The following is a 19,555-nucleotide window of genomic DNA, read 5'->3' on the forward strand; positions in this document are numbered from 1 at the left end:
GCTTTTGGAATGCTTTTAAGGCTAGGAATATGGCTAGTAACTCCAGAAGGTTGATGTGGAGTAACTTTTGTTGTGGTGTTCACCTGCCCTGCATGGTGTATTGCAGGAGATGAGCTCCCCAGCCGGAGAGCGATGCGTCCACTGTCATGACTATTTGAGGAACCGGCTCTAGGAACGGTCGCCCTTTGGAAAGGTTTTTGGTGTTCCAGATTCCAGAGAGCGGCGAGTACGACCGTCCACCAACACTAGATCTGTTAACTGACCTTGAGCCTGGTTAAATTGGCGTGCTAAGCACTCTTTTGTAAGAGGGATATTACCTCCTGCTTTAGCAGTAACAAATGTTCTTGTGACATTGGACGCAGTTTGAGTGGTATTTTTGGGGGGTAGATGTTAGTTCGAGACAGTAACCCGTTTGAATTATTTGTCGCACCCACCTGTCTGGTGTGATATTGGTCCAGACAGGAAGGAATTGTTGTAGTCTTCCCCCGACTGGAGTGGAATGGTGTGGAGGAAGTGGAGGAAAGTCATTGGGTAGGGGTGGAGGCAGAGCGGGAGTTGTTAGTTTTGCCTCTGCCTTTGTTATTGTTACCCCTGTAACCACCTCTTTGGTAGCCTCTAGTGAAGGTGGATTGGGTAGGGGTTTTGTAAGACGTGGAGGGGCTATCTGAGGAGTAGCCTCTAGAGGTGCTTCTGTATGATGAGCGACAAAAGGAGCGTCTGGGAGCTTGAGACTGCAAGGCTCCCATAGATTTAGCTGTGTCGGTGTCCTTTTTCATTTTCTCAAGGGATACATCAACATTAGGGCCAAATAGGTGTTGCTCATCGAATGGTTGACTGAGGATGGAACTCTGGACTTCAGGTTTGAAACCAGAAATGAGTAGCCAGGCATGCCTACGCAAAAGGACACTGGTGTTAATTGCCCTTGAAGCAGTATCTGCCGCATCTAGGGCACAACGGATGGAGGTATTGGTGATAGTTTTACCTTCTTGTATGAGTTCATTGGCCCTAGTTTTATATTTGTCTGGGAGATGCTGCATAATGGATTCCAGCTCATCATAATGTGCCCTGTCGTACCTCACTAACAGTGCTTGAGTATTGGCGATGCGCCATATGTTTACTGCCTGTGACGCCATTCGTTTGCCAGAGGCGTTGAGGAGTTTAGACTCCTTATCTGGTGGGGGGGCCTCACCCAATGTTTGGGAATTGGCCCTTTTCGCGCATTGGAGACTACAAGGGAGTCTAGTGGTGCGGGGCCTTTAATGTAGACTGGATCTGTTGAGGCAGCCTTATACTTTTTCTCGATTCGGTGGTTGATGACTCGAGCCTTGACTGGATCTTTAAATACCTCTTGTGCATGCTTAATGACCCCCTTAAGCATGGGTAGAATGGAGGTGTACTTTTGTGTGGTGCCAAAAGTGTCAATGAGAAAATCTTCCTCCACTAGGTCTGTGTGTAGGTCAACCCCATGGTATTGGGCGCTCTATGGACAAGTTGGTTAAAGCCCATAGTGTCCTCAGGGGTGGGGGGGTGCGGCAGGCATGGAGGGGTATATATCATCCTGTGGAACGCAAGGGACGTCTGGGGTGCTATAATCATCCCCAGGGGTCAGGGAAGTCAGGAGGACTAGAATTCCCTAGTGGTTCATTGTCCGCACCTCCCCTTGTATCATCAGAGGTGTTATCCATAGGGGACGGTGTAGGAGAGTGATGTGGTGGTGGAGGAGGAGGAGGAGGAGAAGGGATCTTTAATGGAGAGGTTGCAATTCTCTCTTTTTAGGAGGAGGAGCCGGTGCAGGCGCATCTAGTGGTCGTTTTTTGGAGCCAAGAGTCAAGTGACCAGTTTTGTGATCCTTCACAAGAGTTTTTTGGGTAAGATCTGGTCGAAATAGTTCTTCTGTAGAAGGTACATCCTTCGGTGCCAAGGTCTTTGGTTCCTTAGGCTTTTTCGGCACCGAATCGGTAGTGGTTCTAGCTTCTTTTGGCTTCGAACCGTGACCTTTTGCAGTCTCTTTGGCCGGTGGAACGTGTTGTTTCCTCGGTTCCGAGGCCTTTTTCGGCTCCGAGGCATGGGAGCCGGGGCCCTTTGGTGGCAGTTTTTTGGTTGGCTCCGAGTGTGTTCTCGGTGTCGAGAAGCCGTGCCAGTCTTTGGCACTGAGTGCTTGGACGTCGAAGCAGCGGTCGGCGTGGATGAGGAAGAGGATGGTTTCTTTTTCGGTGCAGGTAGGTGTGTGTCGGCACCGGGGTAGGCTGACTCGAGCCAGAGTCGCCTGAAGGCTTAGTAGGCTTCTTTACCGTGCCCGAAGGAGGGGCATGGAATGCAGTCTCTCGGTGTGCACCTGGGCATGAAGGTGTGGCCGAAGCCTTTTTTGAGGGTGCCGAGGGAGGGTCGGGGGTCGACGTATGTACTTACAACCTGTTGTGCCGGAGTGATTTCCTCAATGTCGGAGTCCTTGGCTTTGGAGTCGCTGACGATGCCTTCTTCGACTCGCTCCTGTTCTGGCACTTCCTGGAAGATGTCATGGGGGATCGAAGATGACTAGCGAGCCATGGTCCTTCGAGCTCGTCGGTCCCGAATTGTCTTTTTGGAGCGGAAGGAGGCGCATGCTGAACAGTCTCTGGCCTCATGCTCCGGAGAGAGGCAGCACACCTCATGGAGATCGGTGTCGGGAACTTCGACCCACATTGAGAACACTTATTGAATGGCGTCCTTTCCATGAGCTAGAAGATAAGGCCCAGGTAGGCCCAAAGGCCTTCGTCGACGACCGGAATCGAAGACTTCGAAGTTGTTGACTCGCGTCGATTGGGGAGCATTCGAGACAATACAGTTGAAAAGGATGAAGGATTGCACGCCGAAAGTAAAATCAATTTCCAAACCGGAGCGCAGGAAACACATCCGAGCCGGATGGCGGAAAAAAACAATCTAAGGATGGAGCCGATGCCCATGCGCAATGTGATCCAAAGGAGGAGTCACCTATCTTGTGACTTCCAAAGACTTTTCAGGACAAAAACAAGTGCAAACATCCGGGCCCAACACTAGATGGCGATCTATGCAACAGTGTGTAATCTGCGGCTTATATGCCGCGAACATGGGTTTACTAGACCCACAGGTAATAATGAGTTTGTCAATACCTGAGCCAGAAAACCTGATAGAGAGCAACCACCCTAAAAACCACCGATTATTACTTGACGGAACTCCCAGCTTTTAGCGATTTTGTGATTCACTATATCCAGCAAAAACTGTAATTGTACTATACCCGCAAATTCTTATTTGTGCTGCTAAAAAGATAAAATCTACTATCTGTGTTTGATATTTGAACTTTATTCACGATGTGCCTTTTTTTATTTTAGTGCTGCTTAACTATTCGTTCTCTCCCCAAACACGCCACAACATGCGTGCCTCCATTGTAACTGTGTAGCTGGTCTAAAAGCAGTTTTACTTTTGCTCCCTGCAGGAGAAGATTAACATCTGTGAGTAACAGAGCTTTTCATTATTTTATTATTTGCCAGATTTGTTGTGCTAGCACGCTCTGGAAGGCAAGTAAAAATTAAATTGGAACACCTAGGTTTTAAAGTGCTACTGTCGCACACACTCTGTCCTTCCTGCAGGTATATGTGCAGGTATAACATGTGCAACATGGATTTCCTCCAATTTTCCTTGCGGCTATGGAAATGGTCAGTGGAGAGAGAACGATGACTCAGGACTTTTCTCTTATACGCAAAAGCTATGTCTATTGACTCCCGGTGACCATCTGCGCAGATAAAGTAGTTTCTTCTTAAAGTTTGGCTTGTGTTTCAAGTTTGAGTGGGCATGAGCAGTTCACTTTGTGTGAGCTACTGGTTGCCCACTTCATAGCGCAACTGCCTTTGCACTAGTTTTCTGTGGTAGCAATCTGTTTTAATTGTGAGTTATACAAGTGTTGCTTCTCATAAGAGTTTTGTACCTTGTATAAGGGGCGTTATGGGGTGGAAAGGGTGCTGAGATGCAAAAACACAAATGCAGGGAAAAGTTATTTTTGTCTCTCATTGGAACTGGTTTATTTGGGTGTGAATCTTGCGTTAAATACCAAAGATAAGCTAAGGATGAAATATTTACATTTTTTCATAGGCAAAGTATTCACAAAAATGACCAGTCTCACTCTGTAGGATAGAAAGTTTCAGAAATAGAACATTTCATAGAAAGTGGCCAGCTTCTATGCGCCACCTGACAATTAGCATCCCCCATTGGTCCCCGTAGTGTTTTCCCTTCTCTACTTTAGCATGCCTTCTCTGCTGGCTACTCACTGACCACAGTTGGGGCCTCTCTGGCATTTTGCCAGTGTACCTCGCCCCACAACATACACGGCACAGCTGTATGCTACCCTCTTTCATCCTGCCCCAGTGAGGCCCAGCAGTTTGTTGTCCCCCAAGGCAGAAGCTCTATGCTCCACTGGCATCCTGGACGCTATTAGCAGCATATGTATCAGAGTGAGGCAGACATAGCAAAGATCTGCTCCAAATGAGGAAGTGTGGAGGGGATTATTTGAATAGTATAGCCCTATCCCATCTTACATCCTTTTGAGTAGATCCCCAGCATGTCCCCCAGAGCAGCAAGCAACTTGACCCTGGGAGCCGCTTCCATGTATGGGTATTGGCAGTGTGTCAGACACATTTGCGCCACCACCCAGAATATACCCAATCCATCAGCCTTTATGCAAGGTAGGTGCAATAAACGGAACCCATGCAGCCAACAGACACCTTGTGGTAAGGTACATATGGCACCTTGCAGATAGGGGTGGGCCACCGGCCACCATTGTGAACAATTATTTTCTGCCTCTCTTAAGGAGGCAAGGACACAGTGTACCACAAACTGCATCAAAGGAAGTACATGTCCCATGATTCCAGGTAGCTGCCAGTATTCCTGGGAGCAGCCATCTTCAGTAGGTTTCCCTATAAAAGGCAGCTCCAACCAAGCTTCATAGCTCAGTATTCTGCAGTCTTCATGCTGAAAGGAGGTTCTTCTTCCAGCAAACTTCAAGCGCACAGCCCGAGAACTAGACAGAAGAGTCTTTTGAGCAACTCTTCCTCAGCTACAAACCTCAACTGTTAAATGGATAATAATACTTTTGAACTGCTTAAGAGTGAATTACATGACTGGGACAAAGACAAACTAAGGTTGCCCAAGTAAAAATGTTACAGTAACCGAATTTAGTAGCATAAAACGGAAGGCAACTTCCTTGTTCCTTTTGTAAAGGTATAATTTTAGTTTGCAATAAGCGAAGTAATTGGGACACTTACTTTAGCGTACAGACTACAATCATAAGCCACAGAGTTAAGTGAATGGTGAATTCACTGTTTAAACCACGGCCTCTAAAACGAGTCATGAAGGATAACGTGTTGAGTTGATAAATATGGTTTGTTTGGACTCCCCAAAAAAAAAACATCTAGAGAAAAGCATATGATTATTAGGAAAATAACTGTTCTTACAAAAGAACTAGGAGTGTAAAAGACTTGAAACAAGTTAAGCATGAAGCAATGCTCAAAGGTATACATGTTTAAAAAAAAAAGTCTCAAATTAATCCCAGAGTTTTTCAACTGTAATAACTATTGAGTAACTATTTTGGTAGGTGATCCTTCACTAACAATTGAGGTTTTTGATTTTGCATTAGAAATACATGTAAAGGCTAAAAACTTTTCCTGCTCCTCTGCATTTAACAGCACCACCCCCTTTTGTACCGCCTCTGCATTTATAGGCATCTGTGAGAAACCTACTGTCACGAGGACATGGTCCCTGTCACGGACGGACGGGGTGTACCTGCTAACGTTTGTCCATTTCCGCCCCGTCCGCAGGATCCCTTGGACGTTTCCTGGATTTCCTCAGCTCTGCCTTCGCTGACCCCGTCACTGGGCCTGCCTTCCTTGACGATAGGGGGGAGTTCCCTGGCATTCCCGACATTCAACCAATCAGGAAAGAGTCCGTCATTTGACCCAAGCCAATCAGATGAGCCAGGGGCGTTTAAGGAAGCCCCGTTTCTATCTGCCGGCGCGGAACCTCCAGGAGAGGAGCTGACCCGCGAGGAGAACGCCAAAGAAGAAGAAGACGGAAGTACCGAAGAGCCGCTTCAAGGATTGCCGGAGCAGAGACTCGACAAGCCAGGAGGCCATCGGACCCACGAGCCGCCCTGCCACGCTTCCAGGGGAGAAGTGTGGCTCCACAAGGTACGAGGGTGTTTTCAAGGGCTGTTTAATTCACGGGGTGGGACGGGGTAGGGTGAGGGTGGTCACAGGCTCTGTGCACTGTTCCCGGCGTCACTCGGAAGTTACGACCTAAGTCTTGAGAAGGTGGTGGAACCCTGGTGATCCCTCACTCCCCTGCCCCCCTCGCACTCATTGACCCCGGTTTCAGCCATTAATACGGCTGTTTGTTTTCCTTTTCTTCCTGAGCCTAACCGGACCCGAGAAGAGCCACAGGGAGAACCAAGACGGGGATTCAAGAAAAGGAAGCCCAACACCGGAAGGAAACCACGCTTACCGGACTCTGTGCTTTGTTGAATGCCGAACTGCATGCATCTATGAACTCTAGACAACCCGAAGCAAGTGTATTTATAAATAAAAGGGTTATCCGAGCACATCAATTCGTAGCGTCCATCCTTTCCCCAGCCCAACTGTCACACCTACCCTACATATCCTACTCAATAGGAGACCAGCCTGACAATATGTGTAATCCTGACTAGTCTACTGAGTATATTTTGCAAGGGGTTGGTGAGGAACACGGAAGAACTAGAATTAAGATCCTTATTTTATCTTCCCAGACTTCCCGCCCAGCGTTTCCCTTTCCCTCATCTTGCCATTCGTGGCATTATGGCAGGTAGAATTGGTGGTGCCATGGGGTGGACCCAAATGGGCATGGTGTCGACCCTTAGGATCAACAGTGTTCTGACACAGAGGATGTTACGGCAATTGCTTGTGAGTGAAGTAAATAGAGGATGATGGCAAGGGAGAGTGAAGGTGATGGCAGTGAGTGTGATGAAAAAGGACCAAGACAGGTAATGATTAAGGGGATGGCAGAATGGGATGAAACCAGAGAAGGATGGGCTAGCCATAGTGGGGTGATGGCAGAGGATACGGTAGGGCAGTTAGTGTTAATGGAAGAAGAGGGTGGCGTAGTGCCAGAGGGTGATGATGGGAGTGTGAGGAGGCTGACAGAAGAATGTGAAAAGGACGGTGATAATGAGGCACGCCTGTTGGAAGAGGAGTCTGATGACTGGAGTGTTACGGGTGAGTAGGGTAATGAAATGGTACGGTAAAGGCACAAAAGGGTGACAGCAGTTAAGGGAAATGAGTGGTTAGAATGATCAAAGAGTATGTCGGTGGTAGGGTAGTGTGATGGCAAAGGGGTGGGAGGACAAAATAGGACAATGACTGGGTGGGATGATTTCAAAAAAGGAGAGTGATGTGAGATGAAGGTAATTTCAGAGGAGGGTGTTGATACTAGAGGGAGGCCTCACAGATGGCAATGATGAACAGGGGGATGCTGGTAATAGCAGAGGAGGGTAGTGCCATGTTAGGATTAAGGCAGAATAACTCAATGGCAGCAGGTGGTGAGGCTGTAGGGCTTTAAGCTACGATAAACCAAGGAATGTCAGTAAAGTGCAATTTTGTGCTGCAGACTTTCCATTTTAGTGTTGCAAAGTTTCCATTTTAGTGCCACAAAAATCAGGGGAGTTTACAAGATGCTTCTTGAGTAATAATCAGTCCAATGAGATTTCACAGGAATAACTAGTGGATCCCAAATCCTTTCCTCACGGAAAGACACACCCAAGAACACTGGAAAAGCAGAAATACATTCTTAAGATTAATTTAAAATCAGAATACTATCCTATTACATCCAATATGTATATTAACTATTATAAAAGAAAAATAGAATAAAGGCAATAAAATGTACAAGGAGGGTGAATAAAGTAAACATATTTTAACATTATGATGGTATCATGAAGCTTCCTTACATCAGTATGCCAAACTCCTCCTTTCTCTTGGCTAACTAAGCTAAACTTAGCAACAAAAGAGGCCTACTATGATGTTCATAGATTGTTCACACTTGTATACCTTTTCAGAATAATAATCAATATACAGCAAGAAACAGGAGCGCTGCATTTGCATCTCAAAGTTAGCAGATAAGCAGAGTTAGGGCTGGTTGTGCTTTCCCCAAAGCCTTCAGCCTCGGAAAGATGATTATAAGCTCTATATGACCCTCAGTCTCAGACCCCTGATAAGAAGTCCCTCTCCATCTCCTAATGCTCAATTCCTGTCTATATACTCTGTCTGAACATTGTTGAACATTTTCAAAGCAGAGGCAGACCGTGGAGGCTGTGGTGACTGCCTGTTACCGGGGGGCGCCTGGTGAAAATGTAGAGCTGTGGTGAGCATCCCCTGGGATATGCCCAAGGACGGACAAAGTGTCTACCGGAGAGCGTGCCAGGGGATGACTTTAAGCAGGCCAGGTGGGTCCTCACATCCGTCCCCTCACCTCAGAACATGTGATAGGGCTGCATGGCGAGGCCATGCTGCCTGCAGTCTTCCCTCTCGTCGCGAAAGGAGGAAGCACTGCATGGATGCAGGGTCCATAAGACCCTCTAGGTTGTAAGGGTGCAGGCCTGGATGCCGGGGGATGCACTAGTGTGATCGCGTGAGAGAGGCTGCAGACAAACTGTTGACCCATCCCCACCCCCTTCCACCTATTCCCCCCCATGTCCCACCCCATGTCCCACCCCACCCCCGGATTGTGAGCCTGAGGAATCATGCTAGGGAACTGGGTAAGAGGGAAAAAGAGCCTTGAGACTAGACAGTGGTGCAGTGTGCTGATCCGGACGGGCCACATTCCTATTGGCTGGTCGAACCAGGTAGTGGGTGAGCTGGGTGGTATCTCATGGACCTGAAATTGGAGAATTTCTCCCCCTGCCCCACAAGGCAGCAGGAACTAAGAATAAGATGAGCATTTGCCTTAACAGTTTGATGGTCGCCTGGCACAGCTCGAAAACACTCGATTGGGCCCCTATTGCGGACTCAGAATTAAGACTTAGGGCTGAACCAGGAGATGGCTGCCAGGCACCCCAATTAGCACTACCCCTGGGGTGCTATCACTGTCCGTCCATGGAAGGCTTAATTACCCGCACTAGTGACAAACCATCGGAGGGCACAGCCATGCTGAGGTGAGAGTAGCCGCAGTTATTGTGCTTTCGTCAGGAGCCTTAAAACATTGCAGGGGACGCTCTTGTATTTCTCCTGTAAGTTGTGGCACCCATTGGCATAATGGGTAAGGACCGACCACCTAGGGGCACCCAACAGACAAAGATGGACCAATGTACAGCACAGGTAACTTTTGGGTTGACGAGCCGCAGGCACTTGGCGAGACATCGCAGCCTACGACTGAGCCTCAAGCACCCAGATATTGGCGGCAATCGGGGCCTCCGGCCTGGCAATGCATGCCAAGATCGAGGCCATGGCCATTGATGTGAACCTTCTCAGAACTAACCTAGGCAAAGTCCTGAACTACAGGGACCGTGATGAAATCCTGCGGGGTGCGGTGACATGGTGACCCAATCTTTTAAAACAGCACCATTCACATCTTCCCGGACTATACAAGGCCTGTCCAACTGCAAAGCCAGTCCTTCAGTGGCCTCAAACAAAAGTTGACAACCATGGGCCTGAAATACATGTTACTTTATTCCACCAAACTGAAGGTGCTGCAAGATGGTCATTCCCACTTCTTCATGATGCCTGAGGAAACGTGGGACTGGCTGGTTCTTCATGACGCCCGAGGAAACTTGGGACTGGCTGGAGATCCACATTGAGGGCTGCCTGCCATCGACATCCTTGGGACAGGCCCAGAAAATACAGCATTGCAGGGGTGGTCCCCCACCTACTCCCAGGAGACGAAGCCAACATAGAAGTCATTCAAAATCAACCGCAAGAACGGTGGTGCAACCTGATGGTACTCTGGACCTTGAGGCTCAGTGGTGGGAACGTGAAGCAGCCAGGGCGTTGGTTGAGGCTGTTACTAATGCAGCTTCCTCATGTATGGACTCAGATCAGGTGGGTGATCACCAATAGTCTAGTAGGTAGGTGGCCAAAACCTAATGTGGATGCATGTCCCAAGACTCTACCTGAAGGTGCTGCAGAGCTGTGCTGTACTTTGCACCCGGCGGGGCAGGTATAGTCAGGCTTGGGGCAGACCGCCACTCAGTGAGAAGCTGGTATTGGCTGTTCCACTCATCGGAGCCCTCTGGGTTCACCTGGGTACTGCTGCATGATCCTTGATTGGGGCGAGCTGGGACATGATGGAGGCACTGATCGGTGGGCATTGACTTGGTCCCCCCCTGTGCAGCCTCTCCACCCCCTCACCGGTTTCTATTCTTACTTTCCTTCCCCTCCTCCTTCCCTCTGTTCTTTAATCTACCCTTTAGGAGTGGTGTGTTTGTTTAATTGTTTAGAGTGCGAGAACCTCAGGGTACAAGGGCGCGGTACAGCTGATCGAGTCACTCAATCAGGGTTGGGTCCTAAAATATAACCTCAGTTCATACAATACAGAGGTTTTCGCACACACTGAAGTTGCACTGGGACTGTTACTTGGGTGGGTGGGAGAAGCGCACTAGTTGTGTTTCACAGTGTTTCCCCACGGTGGGACAGGGGGGGAGCTGCTCATGGTTTAGAGTTAATGTTGGTGCACGGTTGATTGTGTATGAATCATGTGGGTGATTGGGTGGGGCAGGGGGGATGGGTGGGTGGGGACGGGGATGGAGGGTGGTAAGACCTTATGTAATGGATGATTCTGTGCTTTTGCTGACATGGAAAGTGAAGGGGCTAAAATTCCTTAGTGAAACTACACTTACCTGAGAAGGACAGGAGACGCATCTGCCAGAGGTGGAGACCCAGAAACCTCCCAAAAAAAGGAGGGGGCAGCTTTACTCCTCCATCTATTCCTTCTACAATAGAGTGGTTTCCGTGAGGTTGGATCTGGGGTTCCCATTTCAGTTGTGTGGCCAAGTTGCAGATGTAGCAGGTTGTCATATACTTAAACATGGATTGTTAAACAGCCGGGAGATATACCTACTCAACATATATGCCCCAAACACAGATGATGGTGAATTTTTCGGGGCCCTAGAGACGGAATTCCTGCCATCCGCTGGACTTCCTATAATTTGGGTGGGAGACTTTAATAGCGTACTGAATGGTAGACTCAATCAGCACCCGCCCTGGATGAGTACAACGGCCCACATGGTGGCCAGCTTACAGACTACTAAGACTAGAAAACAATCAGCAAAGTTTTGGAGAGAGCTTCACTCCACGGTACGGAGATCTATTGCTATACCACCACCCACAAGGCGCATAGCTGACTGGACCGCTTTCTATTGTCAAACGAGAGCGACCTGAATGTTCAGAGGGTGAGTTACCATGTGCGATTCTTGTCTGACCATGATCTACTCCTACTGGAGTATACAGTTTGAGGTCGTAGGCCCCGTATCCACTGTGGCTATTACGCTCCTAGGTGTTGGGAGATCAGGAGTTCAATACTAATATTCTTTGTCACGAATTGGAACTCCTCTCACACACGTGGTACGGAATGAGGAGCACTTAAGTTAGTGGTCCACGGTGAGAGCCTCTGTAAAGTCTACAGTAACAGGAATTGCAGGAGAGGGAGGAGGCCCTCATATGTCCGCAACTGGCGAGAGTGAGACCATGAATCAAATAGGGTGGTGGCGTATAAATGGGTGGGGGTAAAAACAAAGTTACTTACCTGTACACTGTGGTTCTCCAGTATTGTTATCTTTCATAGATTCACATGCTTGTATCACTCCCGTCGTCATGGTGGGAGCATCGTGGTAGATTGAAAAGCATTGGAAACCACCAAAGAAAATGAAAAACTCCAACATTCGTCAGCATCTTTATGTATGTGTAAACTTTGACCAATCAGAGACGAGTCTCCCCAGAAGAGCCTCCAGATATCAGATTTCGCGCAAAAGTGTGCTAAGGTAAGTGACAGCATCAGGTAAGAAGTGGCAAGCCTAGACAGGGAGAAAGGAGGGCCGCATGTGAATCTATGAAAGATATCAATACTGGAGAACCAGTGTACAGTTAGGTAACTTATTTTTTTCTCCATTATTGAATCTTTCAAAGATTCACATGCTTGTATCAGAGTAGTTAGCAGTGCCATTTATTAAATCGTTGCGACTAGGCAAAGACCTTCGTATGCACAGAGAATGAACATACCATTTAAAAACATATATATAAACATATAGATCATCACCTAATCCAGATAAATACCTAGAAACAAGTAAAACTGTGAAATGAACAAAGTAAAACAGAGGTAAAAGATATTTTTAAAAAAAGGCTGTACCTCAAGTGAACATATGTCTCAGGACCGCTTGCCCCACAGCAGCATCAGTTTTCTATGCTGAATCCAGGCAATGGTGCTTGGTGAACGTATGCACGTTAGACCATGTTGCCGCTCTACATATGTCTGGAAGCAATACCCCAGCAAAGAGGGCTGTAGAGGCTGCCATCTTCCTTGTGGAGGGCGTAAACGCCTTTGCAGACCGGGGTTTTCCAGCTTTATTATAGCAGAAGACAATTGTAGAAGAGATCCAAAGTGCACTAATGCTCCTTGAAAGGGCCTGACCTTTCCTTGGAGACGCAAAAGACACAAAGAACTGGACCGATTTCCTGAAAGTCTTTGTTCTATGGATGTAGAACTTGATGCATCGTTTTACATCCAAAGAATGCAACGCTCCATCGGCAAGGTTGAAGGATTTCCAAAGTATGTTGTGAGCACGACCGGCTCATTTAAGTGAAAAGATGTTGGAAACTTTGGTATAAAGTGAGAGTGTGTTCTCGAAATTACCTTGTCTTGTTTGAATTGTAGAAAAGGTTCAGCCACAGCCGAAGTGAGGGCTAGTAAGAGCAGTTTTCTACTAAACGTATTTTAAGTCAGCTTTGTGGACCGGCTCAAAGGGCGATTTCATCAATTGAAATCGGACCGAGTTTAATTCCCATGCAACTGCCGGACGTTTTAATGGTGGAAAAACTCTTGAAAGACCCTTCATAAACTCTTTAATAATTTGTGTTGACCACAGTGAGAGTTCACCCTGGTTTTCTGCGAAACCTGGAAATTGCAGCTAGGTGTACCTTGATTGATCAATGGGCCAATTTTGACTTTGCTAAATGAAGTAGGAAAGGCAATACTTGCTCCGGGGTCGAGAGTAAAGGTAGTATGTCCTTTTCCACGCACCAGTAGCAAAATCTTTTCCATTTCGCAGCATATGCCCTATTAGTGGAAGAGGCTCTGGCCCGCTGAAGGATGGACTTGCAATCTGAAGCGATGTTTAGATTCGTAAATTCATAGTTGTGAGGTCCCAAGCTGATAAACTCTGATTTTATATGACGATGAACAATTTGGCAGATGTCCATGGACAGCAGGTTTGGCCATGGTTGAAAGAGAATGTGCAGAGAGATGGAGCGCAGAAGCAGCTCTGGAAACCAAAAATGCCTCGGCCATGCCTGAGCGATGAGTAAGAAATGACATGGTTCCTTCTTCATTTTGCTTAGCATCCTTGGGATGAAGGAAAATGACGGGAAAGCGTATGCGAACATTCCTCTCCACTGCATCTGCAGAGCGTTTCCCCAAGAGTTGGCCTAACAAAAGCTGCTGGCAAACGTTTGGCATTTCTTGTTGCTCGCGTCGCGTAGAGATCCAGATTTGGAGTGCCCCATAGTTTGAAAACTCGCCATAGCTGCTTCCAATCTAACTCCCATTTGTGACATTGGGAATTGGTTCTGCTTAAAGAATCCGCCCACTCGTTGTCCATGCCTGGGACATGCTCTATCTGCAACATTATCTTGCGCTGAATTAGTCCCCTTGTTTGGCTAGATATCACATAGTTGTGGTGTTGTCTGTTCTCATCAGAACAGAGGATCCCTGGATTCTCAGAAGGAACACCTGCAGACCTAGACAAATAGCCCTCAATTCCAAGAGATTGATGTGTTATTGCTTTTCTTGAACAGACAATTTTCCATGGTGGAACAACTCTTGTAACTCCTGGAGATGCGCTCCCCAACCGCCCATCGAGGAATCCCAGGTCATTACATAACTGGGCTGTGCCACCTGGAACCTATGGCCTAGAGAGATATTGCATTCCTTCTCCCACCACAACAGCGCCTGTTTCATTGCCTGAGAGATAAGTATGATGTCTTCGAAGGAGCCCTACGCCTGAATCCACTGCTTGTCCAACTGCTCTTGAAGAGGCCTCATTTGGAGCCGACAATTCGAAATTAGTGGGATGACAGCATCCCCAGTAAAGATTTGAATACTCTTATAGAAGTGGACTCTCTTGCGGGCAGGAGGTTTGCTTAAAGCATTATCTTGTGCTTGCATTCTGAAGTAAGTGGGAAACGACTTCATCAACCTGGTGTCCAGTATTGCTCCGAGAAAAATATGTTTCTGACTTGGAATCAGGCATGACTTCTCCTCGTTGAGTTGCAAGCCTAGAGATGAGAACAGCCGTTGACAAGCCTGTGTAGACTCTCTTGCAGAGTGGAACGTAGGCCTTTTCACCAGCCAGTCGTCCAGGTAGGGATAAACCGGTTGGCCCTGCCTCCTCAGAAAAGCCGTTACCGGAGCCAAACATTTTGTGAAGGCCGAAGGGCAGAACCTTGAACTGGTAGTGATCCCCAGCCACCTCGAACCTCGGGAATCTGCGATGTTTAGCTAGAATAGGAATGTGGAAGTATGCATCGTCTACAGGCAGACTATAAAACGCACTCCGGCACGACCGCGCAGCGTATGAGGAGGGGGCTTTGTTTTGAAGCGATCACGAGTTGTTTTGCCACTCTACCCATATCTAGGCTGCTATAACTTGCTTATTTGCACTTTGGCTCTAATTTAATAATTTGCAAAGTCTCTTCGAAAACTGTTAAATAATCTGGTTTTAAATATTGTAACTGGATGCAATTGAACCTGCGGTGCCCGTCTGTAAGAGCGGGCCCGCCACGATCGGAGTCAGCGCTCTAGTCTCCAGGCAGACTATAAAACGCATGCTGGCGCGCCAAAGGCAAGCCCGTCTGCGCTCGGAACGCGACCAGCGCCAGAACCCTTGCCCATTTTAACAGGAAACACTATACTCGAGATAAATTACTGTCACTAAATGGGGGTAAGTGCTTAATGCCAACTTTACTGATCGATCACTGTATTACTGGTCTTAAATGCTGTTCCAGCTGTGGATTTGTAATCACCGAAACGCCAGCCACAGCTACTGCTTGCTACTTGGACTCTATCAACAATATCCCCTCAGACATCTTAATAAGTGGAATCACTAACCAGATTAATAGTCAAATCGGTAGGAAGCCAGCAAATAGGACCATGTGTGAAATGTCTAACACAATAAATTGTATTTGCAAAATACCATGTCCATCTCTAAGCATAAATATGAATTAGAATCCCTAATATCTGACACTAGTCCAGATTTGATATTCCTTACAGAAACCTGGGCTTCTTCCTCCTCTGGACCAGATTGGAACATTGTTGCTCCAACTGGTTATTCAGTGGCACAGGTGGAAAGAAAAGGAGCAGTAGGAGGTGGTATTGCATTGTTATATCGCTCCCATCTCAAAGTAAATTATTGATCTGAAGCTACGCTGGAGGCGGAGGCCACGTCTTTCAGTATAAAATATAACAATCAAGAATTCCTACCAGTTTTATTGATCTACAGGCCGCCTGGGCCGAGAGCCCCTTTTACTAAAGCACTACAAGCCTTTCTAGAATCATGCCTTGATACTGACACTTTTACAGTTTTAGGTGATTTTAACTTTCATTTAGAAGAAAAACATAACTCTGATGCGGCTATATTAATTGACAATATGTTAGGCTATTGGATGAAACCGATTGTATCTAAACCTACTCATCAAGCAGGGCATACACTGGATGGCATTTTTACCAGCAATGATCACATTGAAATGGAAGATGCACTGATCATCCCTTGGTCAGATCATGCGGCAAGTTATTTTAAAATAAAAACTAATCTATCTACCAATGGCCGAAGGGATCACCCCTTGCTAGTGAAAACCCGTACCTAGAAACACATTCAGAAAGATGAGTTAGTCACCATTCTGTCTAATAACATCCCCCCCATCGAGGATAGTGATGGCGGGGCGAATAAATTAGACTTCTGGATCAGCCAGGCAATAAACGAGTTAGCTCCAGAGGAAAGTAAGCAACCTAGGAGACGATTAGTTTTCTCTTCATGGTATACAGCGGAGACCAAACTTTTTAAAATTAAGTGCCGGCGTCAGGAGCAGATCTGACTATAGTGCACAGCACCGGAAGGAATATGATAAAGCTTTTGAGGACTATAAACCGGAAATAAAACAAGCTAAAAGGACCTATTTCACTAATAAAATTCAAGATGCCACAAATTCCGCCAAGGAGCTATTCAAAACCGTATCGACTTTAGCTAAGTGTCCTCGAGATACAGTGTTTGTCCCAGACCAAAACTTCGTTGACAACCTTGCATTGTTCTTCCAACAAAAAATTCAAACAGTCTATAATGATCTCCAAAACTTGCAGGCAAATATGGGAAATAATAACAGGGAATTAACTGGGACCTCTCCAGCTTCGAATACTTTACCTCAAAGTTCCTTTCTTAACGAAACTCAGGTCACCAGCCTGTTGACCCAAACTAAATACGGTTCACCCTTAGATCCATGCCCCCCCTATATACTTCATCAGGCCACTGAAACTATACGTACTTTTTTGACCCCTCTTCTCAATGAAATTATAAGATCGGGAGTCTTTCCCCAAAGATGGAAGAAGGCCTGTATAAGACCTATCTTGAAGAAAGAATCACTGGACCCTCAGGATACAAAACATTATCACCCTATATCTTGAACCAGGAGCTGATGGAGTTCGTAGATGATACAATATCCTGGACTCCGCGCAGCATGGCTTCAGATCACATCACGCAACGGAATCTGCTCTAATAATGGCAACGGAGGAAATCTGTAGTACTATTGATGAAGGTGGCAGAGCTGTGCTATACTACTCGACTTAACGGCAGCTTTCAACACTGTCAACCATGGGGGTCCTACTGGAACGGCTCAAAGCAGTAGGCATTAGAGATACTGCCCTAAACTTACTTGGGTTCTTTTTGGACTCAAGAGTACAACAAATCTACTGGGATGGAATCGAGTCGAGAGAATTTTTTCTCCCATGTGGAGTCCCCCAGGGATTGGCATATTTCTCACACTATATAATCTGTATGTGACGCCGCTGGCAAAAATAATAAAACATCAAGGCCTACAACTGGAGTAATATGCAGATGACACTCAATTAGTGGTGTCACTTACCCAGAGAGTAGAAATTACAGCTGAGCGATTCAGAAATTGCCTCTTAAGTGTTAAGAGCTGGATGAATAAGTATTTTCTAAAGCTCAACACTGAGAAAACGGAGCTGATAGAATTTGGCCAAAAATCTTCTATCTGGAATCAGTTATGGTGGCCACCTGAAGCTGGTATCTGTCCCGTCCCAAAAAATCAAGAACTTAGGCTTTATGATTGACAAAGATCTAACACTCACTTCTCAAGTCAATTAAGTCACCTCGGCTTGTTTCTTTACGATAAAGGTCCTTCAAAAAAACACTACCTTATATACCTTTCTCATTAAGAAAGACAGTAGTTGGAGCCTTGGTCTTGTCACGCATTGACTACTAAAATGTAATGTACATGGGAATTGGAGAAAGACAGATCTCCAAGCTCCAGTCATTGCAGAATGCTGCGGTGAGAGTGCTATTGGATCTTCCGAAATATCACCCAACGTCCAATGGTATGAGGCAACTACATTGGCTTCCTATCCGACGAAGGGTGCAGTTCAAGTCCTTGTGCCTAGTGTATAAAGCAGTAAATGGAGGAGGCGCAGAGGATATGAAATCTTTTTCCCCGCTATGTACCTTCTTGCTCACTGAGATCTGGTAATTTGGGCCTGATCTGTGTACCAAGGATAAAGAGAGCTCGATGGGGTGGCAAGGCATTTTCTTTTCAGGCGGTGTGGCTCTGGAATTCTCTGCCCACGAGATACGACTGGAAACAAACAAGTTTGTGTTTAGAAAGGTCTTAAAAACCTGGCTTTTCATTAAACCTTAGACTGGAAATGCTCATCCCAAATCCTCACACAGCGCCAAGACGCCTCGGTATTGGTGCGCTTAATAAATAATTCAGTCAGTCAGTGGGACACTAAAAAATCTCACTTGTCCACCAATAGGAGAATGTCTTGCAGAGACAACATTCTCAATGATTGTTTCTTGATGTATTTGTGTAGCTGTCTGAGGTCCATGACCTGTTTCCATTTCTCACACTTTTTCTTTGAGGAAGAAATTGGAATTACATTTTTCTCGTTGACTGAAAGGAACTTTTTCTATCACCCCCTTTTCCAGCAAGATCGAGATTTCCTGCTTCAGCAAAGGAAAATGCTGATGCATTCTCCTTGAGGGCAGATTCCGAGGAGGCTTGTAAACAAATTCCAGGCTGTGGCCCAAACGCATGATGTCTAGTACCCATTTGTCCTTTGTAATGGCTTGGCATTGGCTCAGAAAAGGAGAAATATGATGGGACTGCAGACGCTGAATTCGAGATGAGGTCGCTGGTGGAAGAGAAACGTCACTTTCGTTTAGATGGTCCTTGCAATTTTCCTTGTGCCGAAGGCTTACGTCTAGCTGATTGCTGGTTGTACGAACATTGGAAGCAAGAAAATGCTGTTGTTGCTGTTATCCATATTGTATCATTACACAAAAGGGAAAACCCAAAAGTACTGGGACCAGGGGATTCAATGTTGCAGGGAAAAAGGTCCCAGTAAGCGCATTTAGAGAACACAGACAATACTTTGTACTTAATTTAGAGTCAAAACACAATTACACAGTTGATTAAAGAGAGAGGTTATTTAATCACATCTTCATTAAAACATATGCATGACAAAATTCTTCACTGAGTAAATACAATGTGCCCGAAGGAAGGTAAGAGAGGGAGTGGGTAAGTGGTTGTTGTGAGGATCAGGGTATAGTGAAAAAGATTTGGGGATTCAATGTGGTCACAACATTTTTACAGTTGACATCACAGAAGCAGATTTACTGAGCCACACAGGAAAAACATTTGTACACCTAGTCCATATAACAAAACAGTAATAATAATAATCTGTTGTTGATGGATAGGTGAAGATAAGAAAGTCGACGTTTCGACCTCTGGTAGATGTAGGTCAATTGCACCTTACTGTGGGGTCTTCCTCAGGACTGGGATTGGTGGTGGGAGAGGGCACCAAAAAGCCGCCACAGTGGTGGCGCTGATTCAACAGGAAATTATGGGCCAATAGGCTCCTAGTGAAGGAGGGAGTGAGATATCACCTCTCAGCAGGTATTGTTATCGATTATTTAAAACGACCGATCGAGCCTCAATGGTCTACGAATGTCAACTTCGTAAAAGGGGGACAACCCATGCCTCAAATCGCAGGAACCTGTCTTGCAGCTGGAATAAATCGCAGAGAAGGA

The 19,555-nt window shown here is 46.4% G+C and overlaps 1 protein-coding gene across 2 annotated transcripts in view; it reads right to left on the bottom strand.

The window, feature by feature from the left end:
* Positions 1-19,555, bottom strand: part of NADK2 (NAD kinase 2, mitochondrial) — a 1,023,510-nt gene that overhangs the window by 659,813 nt on the left and 344,142 nt on the right. The window lies entirely within an intron of this gene.

Source organism: Lissotriton helveticus, chromosome 2_1 (assembly GCF_964261635.1).
Source record: "Lissotriton helveticus chromosome 2_1, aLisHel1.1, whole genome shotgun sequence".
Classification (NCBI taxonomy): domain Eukaryota; kingdom Metazoa; phylum Chordata; class Amphibia; order Caudata; family Salamandridae; genus Lissotriton; species Lissotriton helveticus.